The following is a 26,902-nucleotide window of genomic DNA, read 5'->3' as shown; positions in this document are numbered from 1 at the left end:
TTCTTCGACTCCAATTTGTACCATGTGTTCCGCAAAGACAGAGATAGCACGAAAACCCACTGTGCTAGAGGGAGTGGTGTAATTGTTGCTGTTCGCTGCAATTTGCGATGCTTGTCAATTGGACTTCTCATTAAAGATACCCTTCTTGATCAAGTTGCGGTGTCGATAATTGGAGAATCGGAAACGCTGCAAATTGTGGTGTCATACATACCACCGAGTGGTTCATATAAACTTTACAAGGCTCATCTGGAAAACATTATTGACATCTACAATAATCTGCAGGACCATCAACATATCTGTGTGATTGGAGACTTTAATCAATCATCCCTCGTTTGGTCTCAGCATCCGGAGCATCACTCTTCACTGCCAAGCAACATACATCAACCACACGAGATTCTATTCATCGCTGCTATTTTCAGTATGGGCTTAATACGAGTCAATAATATACTCAATAACTTACATAACATTTTAGACTTCGTATTCGATAGCGCTGATACTAACTTTTCTTTAGTCCAATGTAATTCACCTACTCGTATAAGCAATTGTGATATCCATCATAGGTCATTGCTACTAGGTATACACTTTTACAGATTTGCGCCTTCATCGGAATATTCACCTAGATTTATTTTCAATGAAACCAGCCTTTGTGCCATCAGAAATGAGATCTCTGCCATTAACTGGGAGTCAGTTTTATCACATGTCAGTTTGGAGTCGTATGACACTTTTTTAGTTGTTATTTTAAACATCATTAAGAACAATGCTCGAGAAAGGGTCCACAATTCGTTAAAGTTGCCATGGTATACGAAAGGTTTGAAAAAGCTAAAAAATCTTCGAAATAAATTCTATAAAAGGTTTTTAGTTACACAGGATCCTGGTGATTGGAATAGACACTTGCAGCACAAACGAGAATTAGAATTTCCAAATAAATTTCTCTACAATCAGTATATAGCGAGTGTTGAGAACGGCCTAAAAAGTAATCCCAACTCTTTTTGGCGATTCATCAATTCAAAGAAAAATGCTTCTTCAGTTCCATCTGCTATGTTCCTAGGGAATTTATCTTCCCATTCAAATACAGAAACTGCAAACCTCTTTGCCTCTTATTTTAAAGCTAATTTTGAGCCAACAGCAGCCTGGAAGGATTCTCAAACCTTAAATGCAATCACTCCTCTATTGAATTTAGGTAGTTTAACCGTGCTAGAAGAGAATATTCATAGGGCTGTGGAAGATGTGGATGATTCTTACACTCCGGTCTGTGATGGGATTCCGGCCTACTTTCTGAAACATTGTATAGAGGTGCTATGCGTTCCACTAAAAATTCTGTTTGATAAATCACTTTCTAGCGGACACTTTGCGGACAGATGGAAGGTCACATTCGTGACTCCAATTTTAAAATCAGGGCCGAAGAATAACATTGCCAATTACAGGCCTACAGCAAAGATCAGTAATATCGCTAAACTCTTCGAACGCATTGTTGCCCATAAATTATCATTTCTTGTAAAAACATATATAAGCACTTCTCATCGTGGTTTTGTTGCAGGTCGGTCAACTAAGACTAATCTTGCCGTTTTCAGCACCTATTGCATTCATGCCTTTGATATGCGATCTCAGGTTGATGCTATTTACACTTATTTTTGCGAAAGCCTTTGACAAAGTTAGGCACAGTGCCCTACTGGCAAAACTGGCCCGCTTGGGTATACATTCGGCATTACTAAATTGGATAAAATCATATTTACACCATCGACTTCATAGAGTTAATATTAATGGAAAATTCTCGGATTCCTATTTGGCAACCTCTGGCCTCCCTCAGGGGAATGCTATGGGACCTCTGCTTTTCATCATTTTCATTAATGATGTGAGGTTCTGTCTATCTTCACAGTGTCTCCTGTATGCAGATGATTTAAAAATTTTTAAGTCTATTAAATTAGCGACAGACTCACAATTGGTTCAACATGACTTAGATTCCTTGAACTCTTGGTGTAGCCGAAATTCGCTTCCTCTTAACATAAGCAAGTGCTTCTTTTTCACTTTCAGTAAATCCGCATACAATTTCGTCACATCTTATAATATCAATGGTCAACCTCTACAACTGCGGCAGGAATCCTTGGATCTAGGAGTGTTGTTTGACTCGAAATTTAAGTTTGCAGCACACTTCGATTACATCATGCCCAGGGCCTATGCTATGTTTGGATTTTTGAAACGGAACGCATCACTATTCACGGATCCCTACACCAGACTTGCGCTTTATTTTGCATTTGTCCGAACTAAATTAGAATATGCGTCTCTTATTTGGAATCCCTTCACTACCACTCATGGAAACAGAATAGAACGTCTACAGAAACAGTTTTTGAAATTCGCGTTGTTGCCGCTAAGGTTTTTAGACCCTACCCCTTCATACCACCAGCAATGTAGGCTTGTTCACCTACCATCACTTGAGCATCGTAGAAGTATCCTCGCCATTTGCTTCATCTCTGATTTGGTGGATGGTAGTATTGACTGTCCAGAACTGCTATCGAAAGTTGGTTTTTACGCCCCGTCTAGGCAACTTCGGAATTTTGATCCCTTATTTCTCGAGCTGCGGCGGACAAATTATTCCAAAAACGAGCCCCTCTTTAGGGCCTTATATGAGTCTAACGCACTTCCAATTGATATGCAATTGGACTACTTCTCAAGTAAATCAATTCTTAAGCATAAGTACGTCAATTATTTTGTAAATTTTAGTACGTAAGATAAGATTCTTGTTGTCTCCACTGGGACATCGATACTCATGGACTATCTATCCCCAGCTCGCTGCTCATTGCTGCGTCCTACTCCTTTCCATGGTTCCGTTTGGTCACACTATCCGTGTATAATCGATGTTTCATAGACTATCGATATCGTTGCGATATTTCCACCTTTTGCCGATATTTCCATTCTGCGTGTGCCCATCGATCGCACTATCGTCCAGTGCCAATCGATCGCTTATCGAGGCGCCCCCTTCCCTGGCTCATTGTGATTTTACAACTTTCATAGGTAAGTTATCGCATTTCTTCACTCCTTTCTATTTCATCCTTTCTCTCTCCATTCGCCCTTTAGTCGTCCTCAGCCGGCTGAAACTGGCACCACGCTGGCAACACCCGAGGCGGATCGGTCTCTTGCTGCTGGCGTCGCTCGCGTTCGGGCTGCTGCTGCGGTGGTGGCTGCTCGTGTTCGAGCTGCTGCTGCGGTGGTGGCTGCTTGCGTTCGAGCTGCTGCTGCGGTGGTGGCTGCTCGAACCTCGGCGTGGGTGGTCGTGCTGGCGTCCACTGCGTTGACCCCTCGTACCGCGGTGTGGGTGGGATTTCGGGCAGCCACCGTGGAGGTGAGGACGCCCAGTCTTCTGCCACTTCTGGCGGCAGGATGCAGGGCTCGGGCGCATACCTCGGCGTGGGTGGGTACCCTGGGTTCTCCCACAGCTTCTGCTCCTCCTCCTCGGCCATTCGCAGTTGGGCCTGCCACTCCAACGACTCCTTCATCTCCTTCAACCGCCGCCCCTCGCTCCGCCTTCGCGCCTCCCACTTCCGTCGAAATTCCCACGTAGCCGCTGCCACAGACTTAGCATGGCTACTGGGAGCCAGCTGGTCCTGAGGCGGCTCTTCGCTGGCCCACTCGACCTCCGCCGCGCCAGTCGGGATGTGGCCGTCGGCCTGGTTGACCGCTTTGCGAAGCCGTCATCGCCGCTGCTCCACCAGCGGGTCTTCTACCAACTCGACGTCGCTGTCGGAGCTGATGACACGGTCGGGGACGCCCCTCCCGAAGATACGCCGCGAGGATCGGGTAGGCCGAGCTGTCGACCATCCTTGCCCCGGGCTGGATCCTCCGGACGGCTGGTGGGCAGCCATCATCTTGCGCGCTTGGCTCCTCGTCACACGTGTGCTCATGATGCTTGTCGATTTTGATTGTTCATCTGAAGCCTGGGCTCCCTTCAACGACACCTCGGTTCCGAGCCTTCCTCTTTGCTCAATCCCGCAATTTCCTTCGGCCTCTCCTTCTTACTACCCAGATCTACGGTACAGCTCTCTACTCTGTGCCGTCTTCCCCCTTCCTTCGGCAGACTGTTGATGCGTGTTTTTTTCTTTCCTCCGATCAGTCCCAATCGAGACTTTAGACGCTTGGAGGTATCCTTGGGCATCCTTGGAGGTATCCTTGGAATCCTTTCGTAGTATCCTTTGGGTATCCTTGGAGGTATCCGTGGACTCCTTTCGTAGTATCCTTTGGGCATCCTTGAAGGTATCCTTGTACTTTCAATGTTGTTTTGCGTCTGTTGTGTCTGCTTGCTGTAGCCGCTCGCTTGTGTTTTCCGTTTGTTGCTGTTTCAGCTCGCTTACGTGGATGGTCCGCTCTTTCTTTGTGTTTATGTGTCGTATTTTGCAGATTAGTGGTGACGCAAAACCCATGACTTGGTAAGGTCCGTCGTATCTTGGGGCCAATTTAAATTTCGGCCGCTTTTGATAAGTGGTGTTCCCTGGCCCACACGACGTCACCCACCTTTGGCGTCCATTGCCTCCTCCTTAGGTTATAATGCCTAGCCTGATCCTGGAATGCTTTCTCCATGTTCCGCCTTACAATCTCTAAGACTTCTTTGAGTTTATTTGCTTTCTCCTCCGGGGTCTCAGTCGGTCGTCCGGTCCCTACGGTTTCTCTGTCGTACAGGGCGCTCGGTAGTCTTGGTTTTCTGCCTTGGGTAATGAACGACGGTGTGTAACCTGTGAATTCTGAAACGCTCGTGTTTACTGCCAGCATGATTTCCGGCCATTTTTCGTCCCAGTTTCTTTGGTCCTGCCCTGCGAATTGCGCTATCATTGTTTTCACCGTCCTATTTGCTCTCTCAGTCGGGTTCTCTTGTGGGGTGTATGGAGCTGTGAACTGTTGCTTGGCTCCCATTTCGGCCAGGAAACTCTTGAGAATTTTGCTGGCAAACTGGACTCCGTTGTCCGTTATGACTATTTGGGGGACCCCATACCTCGCGAATATGCGTTCTTTAAAAGCTTTCTTTAGGGATTCGGCCGTCGCAGCGGCACCAACTCAGTCCACTTGGAGAACCGGTCTATCAATACCAGCAGCATTTGGTTGCCGTACTTCGAACGCGGCAGGGGTCCAACGAAGTCCGCACATACCGTCCTCTGCCCATGGTTCCTCTGGCACCTGCGTCAGCATTTTCTCAGCCATCTGCATCTGATTCGGCTTGAATCTCATGCATGTCTCGCATAATCGAACGTGGGCTCGGCCGTGTCTGTGCATTCCTGGCCAGTAATACCGGGCTGCCAGACGTGCTATTGTCTTTCGGCTTCCTATATGGCCAGCCGCCGGTGAGTCGTGGCTCTCCTTCAGCACCGTTTCCCGTAGAGCTTTCGGAACGCACATCTTTCATGTTGCGACATCTTCGCTGCCCGCTCTATTAGGTATATTCCTGTACAGGGTGTTACCCTTCATCACGTAGTCCGGATACTTTTGCGGCTGGGTCCTTATCTATTCGCGCATTTCCTGAATCCAGCTGCATGCTGCAGAAGCTTCCGCCGCCGACGTCTCCTTGATCCCTCGAAGCGTTTTCGGTACTGGCTGCCTTGACAAAGCGTCTGCCACCACGTTGAGTTCCTGTACGCTATTTCGAAGTCGCACTGCTGCAACTCCAGGGCCCATCTGGTGATCCTCCCTGAAAGGCTTTCTATGCTGTTAATACACTCCTCACATTTCCCCCTTACTTCGGGAAACATTGAAATACTCGGTCCTACTCTCCGGCGTTTCCCTGCATATCCTAGCCATCGAGTCCATGTGATGCTCCAACCGATTCCCGCGGCGCTCCCACGTTGCTCCTTTAAGGCGCCCTCGACGCTCTTAACTCCATTGAGTTAATCTCTGATTAGCATTCGTTGTAGTCAGACGTGTTTTATTTTCGCTATGAATTCTTATTCGTGCTCCGAGTGCGATGCTGAAGTTACAGCAGCGCAGCTTCGCGGTTTTGAGGTGGTTCGTTGCTCATCGCTTTGTCGTCGTACTTTTTACACTGCATGTGTTGATCTCCCGGAGGATGCTATTAGATTATTAAGAAATAAGCCGAATCTACTCTGGCAGTGTGATCGCTGTGTTGTGAGTAATGATTCATACTCCAAAATCAATGAAGTAATGGAAGAACTTCATGACCTGAAGAGTCTATACATGGATTTAAATTCAAAGTTTCTGAAGGTTTTTCCCAATTCTACCACTGACAATAGCAATGTCAGTCAGCGTAAAAAAGTGGTGAAACCATTGGCTCCAGCTTCTTCAATTGGTCGTCAAGCCAACCATGCAGACCTGATACCCCCCGCACCAGTTTCTACTGCCACCAGGAACCATGCAAAGAATATCAGGAACAAGAGGCAAATAGTTGGTCAAGCTCCTAATTGTGAACTTCTCGAAGTTGTGCCGAGCAATAAATTCCTTCATATTGGTAGATTCAGAGCACACGTAAAATCTGATTCTGTGTGTGAATATGTTGCAAATAAGCTCGGTGTGGATACCGCCACCATAATTTGCAAGCCTTTAGTCAAAAATGGTGTAGATGTTGCTACACTGGAATTCGTCAATTTTAAATTAGGAATACCTGAGCAGCACTTTCAGACTGTGTTTAGTGATGCGTTCTGGCCCAATCCAATCAAGATCAGTCGATTCATCCACAGGGATAGGCCGATTGTTGATGGGAACTTTCTGGATTTGCACAATCACCATACATCGGAATCAAAAACCCCCAATAATCGGCGCCTCTGGTGTCGATTTGACTGCGGCAAATTTTTATGATCCTCTTCCTCATCTTTATGCTACTTATTCGCTGGCTGCTACCATTACTGACTCAGATGCCGCTCCCAGTGCACTCTTAAGCATTGGGCGCCCGTCACTCCCAGATCAAAAACATCATCAGCTGTATTTTTCCTTTTTTGTTCTGTCTAACGTTCATCAAACGCTCACTGGAGAGGCGTTATTACCAGCGCGCTCTTCGGAGATGTTCACTCGTCACAATCAAACCAACATCGGCATCAGCTGGATTTGTCGTTGTCTATTTCGCGCGACGTTTGTCAAGCGCTCTCTGGAGAGCTGCTCTCATCATATTTCATCAAGATTCCCGCTCTAAGCGCGCTCTTCGGAGTTGTGCGCTCATCACCGTCAAACAAACAACAACGTCAGCTGGAGTTGTCGTTGTCTGTTTTGCGCGACATTCGTCAAACGCTGATCGATGAGGCGCTCTCATCATATTCAATCACGCATCTCCCTCTAAGCGCGCTCTCTGGGGATGTGCATGCATCACTATCAAAGCAACCACAACATCAGCTTGAGCTGTCGTTGTCTGTTTCACACGACGATCGTCAAACGCTCTTTGGAGAGCCGCTCTCATCATACTTCATCAAGATTCCTGCTCTAAGCGCACTCGTCGGAGTTGTGCGCTTATCACAATTGAACCAACAACAACGTCAGCTGGAGTTGTCGTTGTCTGAATTGTGTTACGTTCATCTAATGCTCACAAAAACCCAACGGCTGGAGCTTTCAAAATTTGCTCTGAGTGATACTCGTGATCACAGTATCATTTCCTTATTACCGCGCTCCTCTCTGACGCTACGAAATTGCTTGACTTTCTCATCGACTGCTTTGTGTGGCTCTTCCCGATGGCAGCATCAACAACAACTTTGTCCATCTCTCCCCAACTTGGATAGATATGCTCTGTTAACGGCGACATTGCCATCGCTCTTAAGAACTAGTTGCTCTTTACTAAAAGTATCTAGCAAACTTCAGGAATGCATCGATCCTAGTCTGCATGAAAAAATTCGTATTAAAAACACCACATTACTGAAGGCGATCTGTGGGCCTAAAACATTGGGAACGCAAGAACAAATACTTCCTAGGGCATTGGACTATGATGCCTTAAATGCGAATCCGGAGATTGTTGATCGTGCTATTATGAGTACGGCCCCACTAAAAATTTATTTTCAAAACATCTCCGGAATGCGGACAAAGGCGGAGCAAGTATACCTTGCCACATCCCAATGCGAGTTTGATGTTATAGTTTTAGTTGAAACTTGGCTCAACATAAACTTTTACTCAAATGAATTCTTCGACTCCAATTTGTACCATGTGTTCCGCAAAGACAGAGATAGCACGAAAACCCACTGTGCTAGAGGGAGTGGTGTAATTGTTGCAGCTCGCTGCAATTTGCGATGCTTGTCAATTGGACTTCTCATTAAAGATACCCTTCTTGATCAAGTTGCGGTGTCGATAATTGGAGAATCGGAAACGCTGCAAATTGTGGTGTCATACATACCACCGAGTGGTTCATATAAACTTTACAAGGCTCATCTGGAAAACATTACCGACATCTACAATAATCTGCAGGACCATCAACATATCTGTGTGATTGGAGACTTTAATCTATCATCCCTCGTTTGGTCTCAGGATCCGGAGCATCACTCTTCACTGCCAAGCAACATACATCAACCACACGAGATTCTTTTCATCGCTGCTATTTTCAGTATGGGCTTAATACGAGTCAATAATATACTCAATAACTTACATAACATTTTAGACTTCGTATTCGATAGCGCTGATACTAACTTTTCTTTAGTCCAATGTAATTCACCTACTCGTATAAGCAATTGTGATATCCATCATAGGTCATTGCTACTAGGTATACACTTTTACAGATTTGCGCCTTCATCGGAATATTCACCTAGATTTATTTTCAATGAAACCAGCCTTTGTGCCATCAGAAATGAGATCTCTGCCATTAACTGGGAGTCAGTTTTATCACATGTCAGTTTGGAGTCGTATGACACTTTTTTAGTTGTTATTTTAAACATTATTAAGAACAATGGTCCACGAGAAAGGGTCCACAATTCGTTAAAGTTGCCATGGTATACGAAAGGTTTGAAAAAGCTTAAAAATCTTCGAAATAAATTCTATAAAAGGTTTTTAGTTACACAGGATCCTGGTGATTGGAATAGACACTTGCAGCACAAACGAGAATTTGAATTTCCAAATAAATTTCTCTACAATCAGTATATAGCGAGTGTTGAGAACGGCCTAAAAAGTAATCCCAACTCTTTTTGGCGATTCATCAATTCAAAGAAAAATGCTTCTTCAGTTCCATCTGCTATGTTCCTAGGGAATTTATCTTCCCATTCAAATACAGAAACTGCAAACCTCTTTGCCTCTTATTTTAAAGCTAATTTTGAGCCAACAGCAGCCTGGAATGATTCTCAAACCTTAAATGCAATCACTCCTCTATTGAATTTAGGTAGTTTAACCGTGCTAGAAGAGAATATTCATAGGGCTGTGGAATATGTGGATGATTCTTACACTCCGGTCTGTGATGGGATTCCGGCCTACTTTCTGAAACATTGTATAGAGGTGCTATGCGTTCCACTAAAAATTCTGTTTGATAAATAACTTTCTAGCGGACACTTTGCGGACAGATGGAAGGTCACATTCGTGACTCCAATTTTAAAATCAGGGCCGAAGAATAACATTGCCAATTACAGGCCTATAGCAAAGATCAGTAATACCGCTAAACTCTTCGAACGCATGGTTGCCCATATATTATCATTTCTTGTAAAAACATATATAAGCACTTCTCATCATGGTTTTGTTGCAGGTCGGTCAACTACGACTAATCTTGCCGTTTTCAGCACCTATTGCATTCATGCCTTTGATATGCGATCTCAGGTTGATGCTATTTACACTGATTTTGCGAAAGCCTTTGACAAAGTTAGCCACAGTGCCCTACTGGCAAAACTGGCCCGCTTGGGTATACATTCGGCATTACTAAATTGGATAAAATCATATTTACACCATCGACTTCATAGAGTTAATATTAATGGAAAATTCTCGGATTCCTATTTGGCAACCTCTGGCCTCCCTCAGGGGAATGCTATGGGACCTCTGCTTTTCATCATTTTCATTAATGATGTGTCTCCTGTATGCAGATGATTTAAAAATTTTTAAGTCTATTAAATTAGCGACAGACTCACTATTTGTTCAACATGACTTAGATTCCTTGAGCTCTTGGTGTAGCCGAAATTCGCTTCCTCTTAACATAAGCAAGTGCTTCTATTTCACTTTCAGTAAATCCGCATACAATTTCGTCACATCTTATAATATCAATGGTCAACCTCTACAACTGCGGCAGGAATCCTTGGATCTAGGAGTGTTGTTTGACTCGAAATTTAAGTTTGCAGCACACTTCGATTACATCATGCCCAGGGCCTATGCTATGTTTGGATTTTTGAAACGGAACGCATCACTATTCACGGATCCCTACACCAGACTTGCGCTTTATTTTGCATTTGTCCGAACTAAATTAGAATATGCGTCTCTTATTTGGAATCCCCTCACTACCACTCATGGAAACAGAATAGAACGTCTACAGAAACAGTTTTTGAAATTCGCGTTGTTGCCGCTAAGGTTTTTAGACCCTACCCCTTCATACCACCAGCAATGTAGGCTTGTTCACCTACCATCACTTGAGCATCGTAGAAGTATCCTCGCCATTTGCTTCATCTTTGATTTGGTGGATGGTAGTATCGACTGTCCAGAACTGCTATCGAAAGTTGGTTTTTACGCCCCGTCTAGGCAACTTCGGAATTTTGATCCCTTTTTTCTCGAGCTGCGGCGGACAAATTATTCCAAAAACGAGCCCCTCTTTAGGGCCTTATATGAGTCTAACGCACTTCCAATTGATATGCAATTGGACTACTTCTCAAGTAAATCAATTCTTAAGCATAGGTAAGTCAATTATTTTGTAAATTTTAGTACGTAAGATAAGATTGTTGTTGTCTCCACTGGGACATCGATACTCATGGACTATCTATCCCCAGCTCGCTGCTCATTGCTGCGTCCTACTCCTTTCCATGGTTCCGTTTGGTCACACTATCCGTGTATAATCGATGTTTCATAGACTATCGATATCGTTGCCATATTTCCACCTTTTGCCGATATTTCCATTCTGCGTGTGCCCATCGATCGCACTATCGTCCAGTGCCAATCGATCGCTTATCGAGGCGCCCCCTTCCCTGGCTCATGGTGATTTTCCAACTTTCATAGGTAAGTTATCGCATTTCTTCACTCCTTTCTATATCATCCTTTCTCTCTCCATTCGCCCTTTAGTCGTCCTCAGCCGGCTGAAACTGGCACCACGCTGGCAACACCCGAGGCGGATCGGTCTCTTGCTGCTGGCGTCGCTCGCGTTCGGCCTGCTGCTGCGGTGGTGGCTGCTCGTGTTCGAGCTGCTGCTGTGGTGGTGGCTGCTTGCGTTCGAGCTGCTGCTGCGGTGGTGGCTGCTCGAACCTCGGCGTGGGTGGTCGTGCTGGCGTCCACTGCGTTGACCCCTCGTACCGCGGTGTGGGTGGGATTTCGGGCAGCCACCGCGGAGGTGAGGACGCACAGTCTTCTGCCACTTCTGGCGGCAGGATGCAGGGCTCGGGCGCATACCTCGGCGTGGGTGGGTACCCTGGGTTCTCCCACAGCTTCTGCTCCTCCTCCTCGGCCATCCGCAGTTGGGCCTGCCACTCCAACGACTCCTTCATCTCCTTCAACCGCCGCTCCTCGCTCCGCCTTCGCGCCTCCCACTTCCGTCGAAATTCCCACGTAGCCGCTGCCACAGACTTAGCATGGCTACTGGGAGCCAGCTGGTCCTGAGGCGGCTCTTCGCTGGCCCACTCGACCTCCGCCGCGCCAGTCGGGATGTGGCCGTCGGCCTGGTTGACCGCTTTGCGAAGCCGTCATCGCCGCTGCTCCACCAGCGGGTCTTCTACCAACTCGACGTCGCTGTCGGAGCTGATGACACGCTCGGGGACGCCCCGCCCGAAGATACGCCGCGAGGTTCGGGTAGGCCGAGCTGTCGACCATCCTTGCCCCGGGCTGGATCCTCCGGACGGCTGGTGGGCAGCCATCATCTTGTCGATTTTGATTGTTCATCTGAAGCCTGGGCTCCCTTCAACGACACCTCGGTTCCGAGCCTTCCTCTTTGCTCAATCCCGCAATTTCCTTCGGCCTCTCCTTCTTACTACCCAGATCTACGGTACAGCTCTCTACTCTGTGCCGTCTTCCCCCTTCCTTCGGCAGACTGTTGATGCGTGTTTTTTTCTTTCCTCCGATCAGTCCCAATCGAGACTTTAGACGCTTGGAGGTATCCTTGGGCATCCTTGGAGGTATCCTTGGAATCCTTTCGTAGTATCCTTTGGGTATCCTTGGAGGTATCCGTGGACTCCTTTCGTAGTATCCTTTGGGCATCCTTGAAGGTATCCTTGTACTTTCAATGTTGTTTTGCGTCTGTTGTGTCTGCTTGCTGTAGCCGCTCGCTTGTGTTTTCCGTTTGTTGCTGTTTCAGCTCGCTTACGTGGATGTTCCGCTCTTTCTTTGTGTTTATGTGTCGTATTTTGCAGATTAGTGGTGACGCAAAACCCATGACTTGGTAAGGTCCGTCGTATCTTGGGGCCAATTTCAATGCGAACCCCTCGGCCGCTTTTGATAAGTGGTGTTCCCTGGCCCACACGACGTCACCCACCTTTGGCGTCCATTGCCTCCTCCTTAGGTTATAATGCCTAGCCTGTTCCTGGAATGCTTTCTCCAGGTTCCGCCTTACAATCTCTAAGACTTCTCTGAGTTTGTTTGCTTTCTCCTCCGGGGTCTCAGTCGGTCGTCCGGTCCCTACGGGTTCTCTGTCGTACAGGGCGCTCGGTAGTCTTGGTTCTCTGCCTTGGGTAATGAACGACGGTGTGTAACCTGTGAATTCTGAAACGCTCATGTTTACTGCCAGCGTGATTTCCGGCCATTTTTCGTCCCAGTTTCTTTGGTCCTGCCCTGCGAATTGCGCTATCATTGTTTTCACCGTCCTATTTGCTCTCTCAGTCGGGTTCTCTTTTGGGGTGTATGGAGCTGTGAACTGTTGCTTGGCTCCCATTTCGGCCAGGAAACTCTTGAGAATTTTGCTGGCAAACTGGACTCCGTTGTCCGTTATGACTATTTGGGGGACCCCATACCTCGCGAATATGCGTTCTTTAAAAGCTTTCTTTAGGGATTCGGCCGTCGCAGCGGCACCAACTCAGTCCACTTGGAGAACCGGTCTATCAATACCAGCAGCATTTGGTTGCCGTGCTTCGAACGCGGCAGGGGTCCGACGAAGTCCGCACATACCGTCCTCTGCCCATGGTTCCTCTGGCACTTGCGTCAGCATTTTCTCAGCCATCTGCATCTGATTCGGCTTGAATCTCATGCATGTCTCGCATCCTCGCACGTGGGCTCGGGCGTCTCTGTGCATTCCTGGCCAGTAATACCGGGCTGCCAGACGTGCTATTGTCTTTCGGCTTCCTATATGGCCAGCCGCCGGTGAGTCGTGGCTCTCCTTCAGCACCGTTTCCCGTAGAGCTTTCGGAACGCACATCTTTCATGTTGCGACATCTTCGCTGCCCGCTCTATGAGGTACATTCCTGTACAGGGTGTTACCCTCCATCACGTAGTCCGGATACTTTTGCGGCTGGGTCCTTATTTTTTCGCGCATTTCCTGAATCTAGCTGCATGCTGCAGAAGCTTCCGCCGCCGACGTCTCCTTGATCCCTCGAAGCGTTTTCGGTACTGGCTGCCTTGACAAAGCGTCTGCCACCACCTTGAGTTGTCCTTTTCTGTACGCTATTTCGAAGTCGTACTGCTGCAACTCCAGGGCCCATCTGGTGATCCTCCCGGAAGGGCTTTCTATGCTGTTGATCCACTTCAGCGCCATGTGGTCGGTTACTACTTTAAAGTGGTAACCTTCCAGATACGGCTTGAGCTTTCGGATCGCCCAGACGATTGCCAAGCACTCCTTCTCGGTAGTTAAGTAATTCTTCTCAGCGCCGTTAAGCGTTCGGCTTAAGTAAGAGATTACCTTTTCGCCTCGTTCAGTTTCCTGGGTAAAGATTGCCCCGATGCCGTAGTCGCTCGCGTCAGTTTGCAAGATGAATGGTTTGTCGAAATCCGGGCATGCCAGTACGGGGTCTGCGGCGAGTCTTGCCTTTACCTTTTCGAACGCCGTCTGATGTTCCTGTGTCCACACCCACTTATTGCCCTTGCGTAGCAGATTGTTGAGAGGTTTAACTATTTTTGCGAAGTCAGGTACAAACCGGCGGTACCATGATGCTACGCCCAGGTACTGTCGGAGCTCCCTTACTGTCGATGGTGGTTCTAGTTCGGCGATGGCTGCTACCTTTTCCGGATCCGTGCCTATTCCTTCGCTAGTCTCTCGATGACCAAGATATAACAGCTCTTTCTTGAAAAATTGGCACTTCTCCGGGTTTAACCTCAGATTTTCCTCCTTTAGCCGTCGGACCACTTCCTTTAGGTTGGCCTTGTGTTCTTCCAGCGAGCGCCCGCAAATGCATGCGGCGACATTTCGGGACCGATCACCCGGTCCAGTCCGAAGTCCGAATGGCATTACTCTCCACTGGAATAAACCTTTCCCCGGCACTGTAAACGCCGTATACTGCCTGCTGTCTGCTTGCAAAGGGATTTGCCAGTACCCATCCTTTAAGTACCGTGCTTCCCTCAGTTGGTCGAGAATATAATTTATTCGGGGCATCGTGTAGGCATCGTTTACAGACTTACAGGCGATGATTTGCCTAAAGTCGACGCACAGTCTCCATTTGCCCGTTTTTTTTTTAACCATCACGATGGGAGAACTGTATGGGCTTGTTGATTGTTCTATGTATCCCACTTGGAGAAGCTCGTCCACTTTCGCCTTGATCTCCCCTTGTACTTTTGGATTCTTGGGATAGAATCGCTGCTTTTTTGGCTTGTCGTCTTTCATCGTGATCTGATGCTCCATCGATTCCGCCACATCTTCCGTCTGCCAACCTAACTTGCCGTCGTATCCTAGTAATTTAAATTAATTTTGCTTTTAAAGCTTGCTGTTGCCCCGGTGTCGATTGTGACTTTGTATGTGCCCCCACCAATCGTCACCGCTGCGGACAACTGCTGCTCCTCCTCGATCAGCTTTCCCGTTAGTTTGGAGAGGTAGCATCTTGCGACCCCCGCTCGCCTCTCTGCGGCTGAGATCGCTGGGCATTTCCCGCCTGCTGGCAGCATTCGACGCTCCTAACGCCTACTCTCCCGCACACCCAGCAGAACAACAGGCTTTGGTGCCGACAACCCCGCGCCCAGTGTCCATGACCGCCGCACTTTCGGCAGGCCTCCTGGGGGTCTGTGATGTGTGTCGTTTCACGAGGCCTTTGTGTTGTACTTGGTGGCCTCCAAACATTGTTTGCTGGCTGCATGTGTTGCTGTTGTGGTGGTGTCCATTGGCCTCCGCGTGGTGCTCCTGTTGCCTGCTGCCGTGGTATTCGGTTAGGTGGCGACCATTGGTCGTTTCCCCGTGTCTCCTGGATTCCTGTCTCTTTGCATCTTCTGCATGTTACCTGCGCTGGCGATGCCGAATTGGTCTTCGAGAATTTGTTTTCCTGCGCGAACGCTTCCCGCTCCTTTTCGAGTTCTTCATACTCGTCTGCTAATATCATCACCGTGTCCAGGTTCGACACTTTGTATGCCCTTAGGAAGATCCTTAGACCGGGGGTGCAGTTTTCCTTGATGATCCTTAGGGTCTCTTTAGCAGAATATTTAAGTGCCCTCACCATCGTCTGCATGTCGATCATGTAGTCTTTGAACGACTCGCTGAAGCCCTGCTTCCGTTGCCTGACCTGATCTGCCAGCCTGGTGAAGAAGTCTCTCGGTAGAAAGTATGTGTGGAAACTATCTATGAACTCCGCCCAGGTTTTCCATTGTTTGTTGTTGGCGATAAGCCACTTCAGAGCCCTTCCCTTCAGCAATTCAGGCATCGCTCGGGGAATCCACCTCCTCCAGAAACTCGAACGGCCACGTCGAACCTGAACGACCATTCACGGACCTGTTTAGCGATCCTTGCTTAGTCTGACTGACTGGGTCTCGAGATCAGCGCTGTTATTTTCCTGTCTTGGCTTGATTCTCTCCTGTTTTCCTCCTTTTGTAGGTTGTCAACGCTCAGGCTTGCCACTAAGTTGTCCCCTTCGGCGTTCGTTAACGTGATGCTGGGGCCGGCTTTGTCGTGGTATGTAGCTTCCAATTCGTCCCAGATGTCAACGAGTTGTGGGTCATTATCCGTTTCTGAGTAATACTCGAATAATGCTTTTCTCATGTCCTCTAATCTGCCGTCCAGGGTGACATTAAGCCTCTGTGCGACATTGGCGAAGTCCTCCTTTTTAAGCCGGTAGATCCACTTCTTTCCCGTTCTGTTTAAGTTGCTTTCACTGCCGGGACAATCACGTTGGGCGCCAGATGTAACGAACTGATTTTTGTGGTCTGCTCGCTGCGAGATTCGTGCGGCTAGCTCAGTATATTGTGTGTTCGTCCCACCAAATTTATATTAACGTGACCGCCCGGTAGCTCAGTCAGAAAGCACAGAATTCTCGGGTTCGTAGTGGGTTTATTGCGGGTATATTATTACAAATGTGGCCTTCGGTGCTTCCGACGGTCATGATCGATTCGACGACCTCTCGCCTTGACGACTCGGTGCTCCAGTCCTGTAGCTCCCTGAAGATCCTCGCAGCTCCCTGAAGATCCTCAAAGCTCCCTGAAGATGCTCACTCGCTGTTCGCTCCTCACGCGTGACTTGGTAACTGCTGGTAATGACTCGGACTCGCGAGGGGGATCAGCCGCACGGGCTTAGGGAAGCGTCATCGTTCTCAGACTAGGGTGAACAGAAGCTGTGCTCTCCAGGATCACGTCTTTCGACAAACCGCAGCCTATCCCTTGCTCTGTCCCGGATGGTCCCACTGGGGTTTCTGCTCAGCCCGCGCGGACAGTCAAGGCGGAACACCAGGAAGCTGCCTCGCGCTTTACTTCGCTTCCACGCCTAGTGTAAACGAACGTTCCACCCTAGCCTCACCCTTTTGCTTTCGGTCCGGGACGTTTCCGCGTGGCTTTTTGTGCTCGGGGTTCGGGCACGCCGCTCCGGGACCTCGCAAGTCGAATCCGTAGGGCTCTCCTGGACAATTCCACTCGACACCGTACCGATCGACCGCTCTCCCTTCTGGCTTGTTATATTTGGGGTTCGGGCACGCCGCTCCGGGACCTCGCAAGTCGAATCCGTAGGGCTCTCCCGCTTGGGCTTGCCAGCGAAGTCTCCATTATCTCTCGATCTCCATCCTTGGTCTCCAAACTCTCTCGCTCTCCATCCTTGGTCTCCAAACTTCTCGTTCTCCATCCTTGGTCTTCAAACTCTCTCGTTCTCCATCCAAGTCTCCATACTCTCCTCGCTGCGCCGTTACTACGCGAATTCGCCGCGTATCTGGTAAGCGTCCGGCCATCTGTTGCTGCTTCTATTTGTGGGGAGTTATTCAACTCCTTACACCTCCCAAGAAGAAAAACAATGACGTCAGAACCAGACAATAAAAAATGTATTCATGAATGTTTGTGTGTAAATAGTTGCTGGCCGAATTGCGCGGCAAAACGAAAAAAGCTGCCGGAGCTAAGAGAGAGCATAGTGCATGGCTACTTATTCTATTGAACAATCAACAAGTTAAGCAATTTGTAATTTTTGTCTTACCCTTTCTCTCTCTAGTACACTCAATACCAATTTAACTTATTTAATTCCAATTATGTTAATGTAAACTTTAAATTGCTGTTAATCAATGGTAAGGGCGCGGGAGGGGGCTTCTATCTCATTGCATTACTCCTCTCTCCATTCTGACCTGCATTGCATTTACATAAGCGAAATAAAATGAGATGGATGATCGTTTAACCAGTGTTGAAACGCACTAAAAGGCAGTAAAAGGACCGAGAATTTGTGCACGTAACAGTGTTGTAAAAATTCTGTATTCCCATTATTCTACGACTAACTCTCGTATGGCGAAACCCGTGTGCCTAGAGAAATTTTTTTGAATCTTCAAAGCGTATTCCACTTTTAAAGCGGTCATTTTAACATTTTAACTTATCTTTTATCAGTTTTCAATTTTAAAGTGAGAAACGGTTATCTGATAGTCGAGACACTCAACTATAGCGTTCTCTCTTGTTTTTGACTATGCTCGAACGTCAGAGTGATCAGCGAATTTTGAAAATATGCCTATTTGTATAAGTCGAAAAGGTAAGGATTTTTATCCAATTTAAGAATTTAATATATGACTGTTGGGGCGGGGTGGCTTGATCGTTGAAAATAGTTGAAGCCCCAAGATCGAATGGTACGCAAACACGGGGGTACTTTGGGGTTTTTACGCGACGTGCATAGATGTTTATTTGTACACTTGGAAAATAGAACTGCTTAAGCCTAACCTAACTTAAGCGCTCCAGAGCAGAGCGGAGACTTAGAGCAGAGCGGAGACTGAAATTAAACGACCTTTTGACGTAAACATTCTCCCCCCTCCCCCCCCCCCCCCCTTGCGAGGACACCCGTAGCAAGAACCTCAGGACAGTAGGCTCAGGGATATGTTGGTAGTGAAGATCGGTCGTCCGTATGTAGGAGAGTGTGGTGGCCCTTTCCACACTTGTGGCAGTGATGTCCACTGCGGCAGGAGTCCTTGGAATGATTGTGAGCCAAGCAATTGGAGCAGTACTTCTGGATTTGTTCTTCCTGAAGCCGATTCTGGGGACTTAGCCGAAGAAACTGGTGGCACTTCCGTAGAGGATGGATCTTTTGGCAGACTCGGCATTGGTAGGATTTAATACCTCGAGTACGTCTGCCATCCAAGGCGGGGTATGGAACACAATATAGGGACGGAGTATTCTTAGGAGGGATTTTTTGTACGGAAACTTGCGCTGAATAGGACGAAATGATGTGTGGAACTGAGGCGGATACTGGCCTTGGAGCGAATCGGCGGAGTAGTAGGGACGCAGTTTCGATGCAGCAATGTGTGATGCCGATCTTGGCAAGTGATACAGTTGTGAGCGCTTGTGCAATCCCGGGATTGATGGCTGCTTGCAAAGCAATTGGAGCACAACTGCTTCCTTTGAGTATAGGCTAGGCGATCGTCTACCGTCATTTGTAGGAAGCGTGGACATATACGCACGGGGTGGTTCTTCTTCAAACACAGATCGCAGCCTTTGGGTATCGGAACTAGCCTTGTGTTGAAGGAATTTATTTTTGGAAGTTGGACGTGGTGGAAATTGGCAGATCGGAAGCTATCGACGGCCTCAAGAGTTTGATGGCGCTCCGTCAAATAGGAATCAAGCTCAGGCCACGTAGAAATTTTTGGCTTTATTTTGGATAGACTGCTCCCACAATGAGAGAGTGAGCTTTGATAGTTTTGTCGAGCACATATAAACCATGATAGGGTCCCAATTCTGAATATTAACACCGAAAAATTTTAAGAAAGTTAAGAAACCTTGAAAAGTGCGTTGAAGTTTCTTTAAGGCTGCTCCCGACTTTTTTGCTATGGATTGCACATTGAAAAGTGTTTTCAGGTGACTGTTCACCTGCAATCGCTTATTTTCGAAACGCTCAGTTAGGTTATTCCAGGCTGAGCGAAAGCCATCATTGGTGAGTGGGGATCTTGAAACTATGGAATGAGCTTCGCCACTTGTTTTTGAATTTAAATAGAATAATTTTTCAACGGGCGTTAGACTCGGATTGTCTATGAATATTGCCGTGAAAAGGTCCCGGAAAGTCGACCAGCGAAGATAATCGCCAGAGAAAACCTCTGTGTCGATAGGAGGGAGCCGACAGCCATACGACGTGGAATTTTGGGACGGAGTTACTGGAGCTTGAGGTATTTGGGAGGAGCCTTTTTGAATTTGTTCCATCAGCTGCGCGGCAAATATTTAATAAGTGGAGTACGTTTGGTAATACTTGGACTTTAGTATGGATTTCGTGTCTGCGGCGCTCTCGCCTGCATCTATAATGCAGTCGGAGCATACGTCGTATGCTGCCTTTGCCGTTTGCCACAAGGAATTGAAGTGATCTCGTCGGATTTTACAGGCGAATAACGTTGGGGTAAGAGCACCTGGAGCGTTCACAGTGGCCTCAAAGTAGATCAGACAGTCAGCTGTGGACATAAATCGAGTTAAAGCGGATTTTACTGATGTTGCCATGACGTTAAATAATTTAGAATTTTAATTCAGAAGTAAGGAAACGGATTGGAATCAAATTAGAATTTAGGAACCAATTAAGATTGTAAGTATATACGGTCACACTGTCGGATAGGCAGAGTCAATAAATATTTATTATATCAGATGGTCGGACTTATATAAAGAATTACGGACTTTAATATTGGATGTTTGGAAGGAACTTTTATTGTGAGCTCTTGACCCACTGTGTATTGGCGAAAATATCGATATACGTATGTATCTACACTGTACATATGCGGAATAATGTTGCGGGAATTGGAAAGACTTCGCTTATGTTTGTATGCTGGTGCGTTTGTTTGTCACCTGCAGAACTAAATTGCCAACGATTTGCTGGAGTAAATTTGTGGAATTTGTAACTTTGTTTTTAATTTTAGAAATAGTTTAGCCGTATTTGTAGGTCGAGAAAAGTAGTTGGAGTGGACTGTATTAGAAAGAGTAGTTACAGTGGACTGTATTAGAATATTTATCTAAATATACACACGCATCTGGAACATAGTAAAAAATAAAGACTGCAAATCTTAAGGAAAAGTTTTATCATCGTGAATTTTTTACTGTGGCTGAGTTATATTTTACACACAATTGGAATTGAAAATATACTTGAGAAATATTTGAGTTGAACAGTAGCACTGAAATATCTACTGGAATTGTTTCAAGTGTACAATTGTGGGCAAAAGAAACTGGAATATTGTCGGGCACAAATAACGGAATGGTAATACATACATTCAATGCCGTTGCGTCGGATTAATCACTTTTGGATTTAGACAATATATCATACAGAAAGTTAGTCGAAATAGGATTCGAAAAACTGGCTGTATGACCGGCAATTATACACCCAAAAAAAAAATCGCCCTTAAATCAAGAAATTCGCCTTTAAATCAAGAAAATCGCCTATGATTTTCATCCAACGGCGACTCACCTTTATTTTAAATAAATAATTTTCTTGAATTTATGGTTTGCTATTTCTGGAAATAATGACAAATTTTTCTTAAATGTATGGTAAAAAACCTTAAAATTAAGGAAAAATGTATTAAAATAAGAAAAAAAATATTTATGATGTAAGATTACATCATTTTACATTTTACACCTTACATTTGAGGAATTTGGTTGGTTTTGTATACCAATGTTGAATTTTAAATGGATAAAACCGTTTCTAATTTTAATGGCAATTATTACTACAGTCTGAAAATTTTTATATTTACCTGAATTTATTAAAAATTTATTTTATATAAATACTTTTTATAAACATATAAATAAATATAACAAATGGAAAAATCCTTACCTCAGACAACCCCGGCGTGAACTCGAACCCGCAACTGCTCACACACCATAGCCAGACGTCTTAACCATTCGGCCACGCGTGCTTCTTGTCATACAATGACTAAAGAGGGCTAAGGTGCTTTTGGTCCAGCTTTACGCATACAAATAACGTTTATTCTAATCTAAACCTTTTTAACAACCGTTTAAACAATTTGGTAAATAGAAAAGTGAAACTAATAAGAATAAAAATTACATAAATTAAAAAAAAAAAGAAAAATAAATAAACAAAGGGTACACTTGCCGTGGCGTGGGCTCGAACCAGGTACTTTTGTTCGATTGTTTATTGACCGGACGTCTTTACCAGCTAGACCACCATCAAAATGTATTAAAAAAAGTCACTTTCTCTTAAAATATGGGTATTTCTTTCCTAAATTTAAGTAAGAATTTACCATTATTTCAAGAAAAAAAATCAAGAAAAATTCGCCATTAATTGAAGAAAAAGTGGGATTCTTCCTCTTCTTCATTACAAAAAAAAAAAAAAAATTATGGCGAATTCCTTAAATTGTAGGCATTTTTTCTATAATCAAGAAAATATTTCTTAATTCAATGGCGTTTTGAAATCACGGGCGATTTTCTAATATTTATGGTGATTTTTTTTTTGAGTGTAGTAAGTGGAACTTATCTGGAGCGGTTCAAGCCTGCTGGGACAAAATCAAAGGAAACTCCAGGAGAGGAAAAGCCAAAGAATTTGAAATTCGGCTTCGACTGGACCAAAATGTTGGGGTGGGGTGGCTTGATCGTTGAAAATAGATGAAGCCCCATGATCGAATGGTACGCAAAAAACACGGGGGTACTTTGGGGTTTTTACGCGACGTGCATAGATGTTTATTTGTACACTTTGAAATAAGAACTGCTTAAGCCTAACTTAACTTAAGCGCTCTAGAGCAGAGCGGAGACTTCGGGAAGAGATGGAGAGGGAGAGCGGACGGCAGTGCGAGCGCGCGAGATGTAGACATCTGGATAAAACTGCCGCTCGACACTGCCTCCTGAAATTAAAGCCCTTTTGACGTAAAAAATGACCTATTTTATTAATACCGTATCAAAGGTTTATAACAACAAGCTATTTTAAGCAAGCATTTGGTTAAAATTTTTTTTTATTTTTATACTCGTAGAGTAAAAGGGATTCGTTAAAGGAAGCGCTTCCGACCCTATAAAGTATATATAGCCATGTCCGTCCGTCAGTCTGTTCGTGTGGACGCTGAGAGCTCGGAAACTGTAAGAGCTAGAATATTTGGACTCCCCTTACAGATTCTTGGGCTACGCAGCGCAAGTTTGTTTCTGCAGAGTGCCACGCCCACAATCGCCAATAACCTTAAAATACTTCTAGCTCTCACTTTTATTTAATATTTTGTTAAAATCTAAATGATGTGACCAAAAATTTTTTAAATCGAACGATTCACTAAAAAGTTATAACCAAATAATAATTATTGTAATAAGTAGTAAACTCACTGGTGCCACCTAGGTTTCATATTATGTGCCGTGTTAGTAATATCTTATAAACGGCCGATAGGAAGCAACGATAGGTGTTAGCGGAATAACGGGTATCTGATAGTCGACACCGTAGACCTTAGCGTTTTCTCTTGTTTTACTTCAAAAATTTGGAATGGACTTAACAAAAAAATTCCGTGTTGCGTAAAGAGGGAGAACCCTCAAGTATAACCTTTTGTTTTGGTTTGACAAACACTATCACATACAAAATTACGAAAATGATGCCATCAAAATTCAGTTTTGGGTGGCCGGTTTTCCAAAAAATATCTCATATTTTCAACGCAGTCGACAGGCCTAGGGACGCTGTGCTGTAACGAACTGACATTAGTGTGTCTGCTCGCTACGAGACTCGTGCGGCTAGCTCAGTAGATTGTGTGTTCGTCGTAGCTCAGTGAGAAAGCACAGAATTCTGGGGTTCGTAGTGGGTTTATTGCGGGCATAATATTACAGCGGTTTGGTGGCTTGGCTGGCCTTGTTATCGGCATTCGTGGCCTTCAGTACCTCCGACGGCTCCTGGTCCCCTCAATGATTGCTCGCCTCGTTGACTCGGTGATCCGGCCCTGTAGCTCCCTGAAGATCCTTGAAGGTCCCTGAAGATGCTTGTCTCTGATGCGTTGTCTCGACGACTACTTATAACGTCTTGGACTCGCAAGGGGATCAGCCGTGTGGGCTTATGGAAGCGTCACCGCTCTCAGACTAGGGTGAACAGATGTTGCGCTCTTCAGGATTTTTCCTTTCGACACACAACCGCCTGTCCCTTGCTCTGTCCCGGATGGTCCCACTGCACAGTGGTTGGACCTGTATGGAAGCCGCGGCCAAAAATACTTCTAGTTGTGGTATCGTTTCAAGATTTTTCCCAAAATTCAATACAAATATTTTAATTATAGCAAAAAAAATTTGACATTTCGCCCGACCATATCGCTACCATACAAAATATCGCACCAAATTTCAAACGCGTTGCTATTTTCAGTTTCAAACTTTCTTATTTAAGTATTATTACATTTAAGGGATATTTTAAGAGGAGGAGGAGTGGTTTATTATCCGCTCACCAATATTAATCCGTTAGTTTGGATTAATCAGTGTAAATTACATGAAAAGAACACACCATTCATAATAAACAAAAATACAAATTATTGCAAAAGAAAACAACATTTTAAAAAATAAATGATAACAGGATATATTTAATTTAAGTCATCGAGTGGTTCAAATACTGATGCTGATAAAACGGACTTTTTTTAATGTGGGAGCTTTCTTTGGCCAGTAACATAAGGATCTAAGCTCAGAAGTAATCTGTGCATCAAGTCTGTGTTTGTCTCAATCCGAGAAGTCTTCCTGGTGTGCTGTATTCTAAACATTTTGTTGTCCTTATTTTTTGACTCTGCTGATAATTCTCCAATCGGCACAAGTGCATAATTTATGACATCTGGAGCATGAACTAAAATTTTGTGTACGGATGGTGGAAGATAGTACCATGGATACAAGCTAATCAGCTTTCTGGCAGTATCAAGTGCATATTCTTCAAATTTTTTGAATTTTTGATTTTGTAGCCTGATGCCAAACAGTTAGTTTCGGATTTTAAAAAAACGCTCTGGCCGTGTGGCCATCATTTGGGGTGCCACTTCCTCTACTCCTAGGTGTATCCACAATAATTCCCATTCGTATGCGAAAATCATTCTGCATTTGGGATTTCCTTGTCGAAAGTAGTTGTTTTCCTTCTGGAGTACTAACTCTCCAGCTCTTCAGGTCAAGTCTGTACGATACATGCAAAAGGTATTCAAAAAAACGAATATAGGAGTGTAATGGAGACAAACCAAACTCAAAGCGTGATTCATTAACCTTCTTTTTCAAACAATTTTCCAGATTTAAACGCGACCGCTGAAGAGAGCGGACGTGTCTTGTGCGAGCTCCGCGAAAAGTGCAAGAAAGTTGATAAATTAAATGCAAACAAAACACAAAGACTAAACTGGTTAATTTCAAATAAGCGAAAAGACGCTAAAACCCAAAGAAATTTAGGTTTCAACTCACAAAATCGGTGTAATGACTTTAGCTAGCACATAGATTTTTTCATCTTATAATAATAAATAAGTGCCACGTTAATAAAAGCTCAATGAGCTACGAACAGAATAAAGAGCGACTCAGCTCCGCGAGCCGAAGAGACGGTTACTTTTCGTATGTCACAACTCGTGATAGCGAAGTGCAAAAAACGAGCCTACTGTCGGTGGATAGCCAAAGAGCACGATCTTGCTCACCATGCTTACTTACGGCTGCCCCTACTCCGACGGCGTGGAGTCAAAAATGCAAAACCCCCCCACCATCATTTTCGACCCCTGGCGCACAAACAACATGCAACGGTAGAACTTCTGCATCCGCACTAAATTTGTCAGCAACAACTACAGCTACGGCAAAAAAAGCAACGACAACCACAGCTACGACTATTATTTCGGAATCGACTGCAACCGCAGCTCTAAATACAACGGCAACAAAAACCACGACAACAAATCAAAACCAAAACAAAATTCAGCAAGCGGGTCCGGCCATACAGACCGGACTAGATCGGTACATCCATATCAAGCGTAAGCTTAGCCCGCAGAACACCGCGGTAGGTAACAAGTCAAAAATAAACCGTGTCCAAGTAGAAGATATATTACCCGGGAGATCCGACAGCAATCGATTTGCTCTTCTAGCAGAAAATGAATCAGGACGGGCTCAGGAGACCCAACCGAAACCTAAGCCCCCACCAATTTACATTAGGGAGAAAATCTCGAACGCCCTGGTCAACAAAATTTTTGCACTGACCGGGGACGGAAACTTTCATGTTGTTCCGGTCACAAAAAGGGATATCCATGAAACCAAGCTTCAGACCAAATCTGAAGAACATTTCCGAGCAGTATCCAAATACCTGGAGGAAGCTAGGAAAAGCTACTACACGTACCAACTAAAAAGCAGCAAGGGCCTGCAAGTGGTAATAAAAGGAATCGAGCCCGACGTAACCGCCAAGGAAGTTATCGAAGCTCTCAAGGAAAAAGGGTTTTCTGCAAAGAACGTCAGTAACATTATAAACAGGAAAAAAGAGCCGCAACCACTCTTCAGGGTAAAGCTGGAGCCAGACAGCAGAGTCCTGAAGAAAAATGCACCCCATTTATAACCTGCAATACTTATTGCACCGAAGAATTAACGTGGAAGAGCCACATAAAAGGAACGGCCCAGTGCAATGCACAAATTGTCAGGAGTATGGACACACCAGGGCATACTGTTCACTTCGAACAGTCTGTGTAGCTTGTGGAGACTTCCACAATTCGGCTAACTGTCCTGCCAACAAAAAAGACCCCAAAAAGAAAAAATGAGTTAACTGCCAAGGTAACCACACGGCAAACTACAGGAGATGAAGGACCGCATGCGAAAAGTGATAGCAACGCGTCATCAGAATACCCAAAATGCGTACACTTACTCACGTACGACGCCGGAAGTATTTTTCGGCACGGCTGCAAGGTCCTCATTTGGCCAACTAAATACCCAGAAGGGATTCTCATACGCCGATGCCCTTCGATCGACGGAAGGACGGAAAACCCACTCCAGTCTAATCTAGGAAACGCTCAGCAGATCCATGTACAGTCGCAAAGCACTCTGGAAACTATGATGGTCACCATGCAACAAAGTATGATGGAACTCATGTCATTCATGAAAACGACCATGCAAACACTGGTTCAAAACCAGAACACGGTGTTACAGCTACTTGCAGCTAAGCAGTCCAAATAATCAGATGGCAAATCTACGAATAACAATGTGGAACGCCAATGGCGTTTCACGGCACAACCTTCAAGTAACACAGTTCCTGAATGATAATCATATCGACATTATGCTACTGGTAGAGACGCACCTCACAAACAAATACAACTTCCAAATAAGAGGCTACACTTTCTACCGCACAGACCATCCAGATGGTAAAGCCCACGGCGGAACCGGCATCCTAATCAGGGAACGCATCAAGCACCACTTTCAC

General features: G+C 45.4%; 1 long non-coding RNA gene across 2 annotated transcripts; it reads left to right on the top strand.

The window, feature by feature from the left end:
* Positions 1-19,280: 19,280 nt before the first annotated feature.
* LOC136117554 (uncharacterized) lies at positions 19,281-20,531 on the top strand. 2 transcript variants are annotated; one of them, XR_010655093.2, is made up of 3 exons: positions 19,281-19,510; positions 19,594-20,143; positions 20,203-20,531. It is a non-coding gene; the product is annotated as an uncharacterized lncRNA (long non-coding RNA). The 2 variants fall into 2 exon arrangements; XR_010655092.2 differs by having other exon boundaries at positions 19,571-20,143.
* The last annotated feature ends 6,371 nt before the right edge of the window (positions 20,532-26,902 follow it).

This window comes from Drosophila suzukii, chromosome 3 (genome assembly GCF_043229965.1).
Source record: "Drosophila suzukii chromosome 3, CBGP_Dsuzu_IsoJpt1.0, whole genome shotgun sequence".
NCBI lineage: Eukaryota > Metazoa > Arthropoda > Insecta > Diptera > Drosophilidae > Drosophila > Drosophila suzukii.
This window is presented reverse-complemented; position numbering and strand designations above follow the sequence as displayed.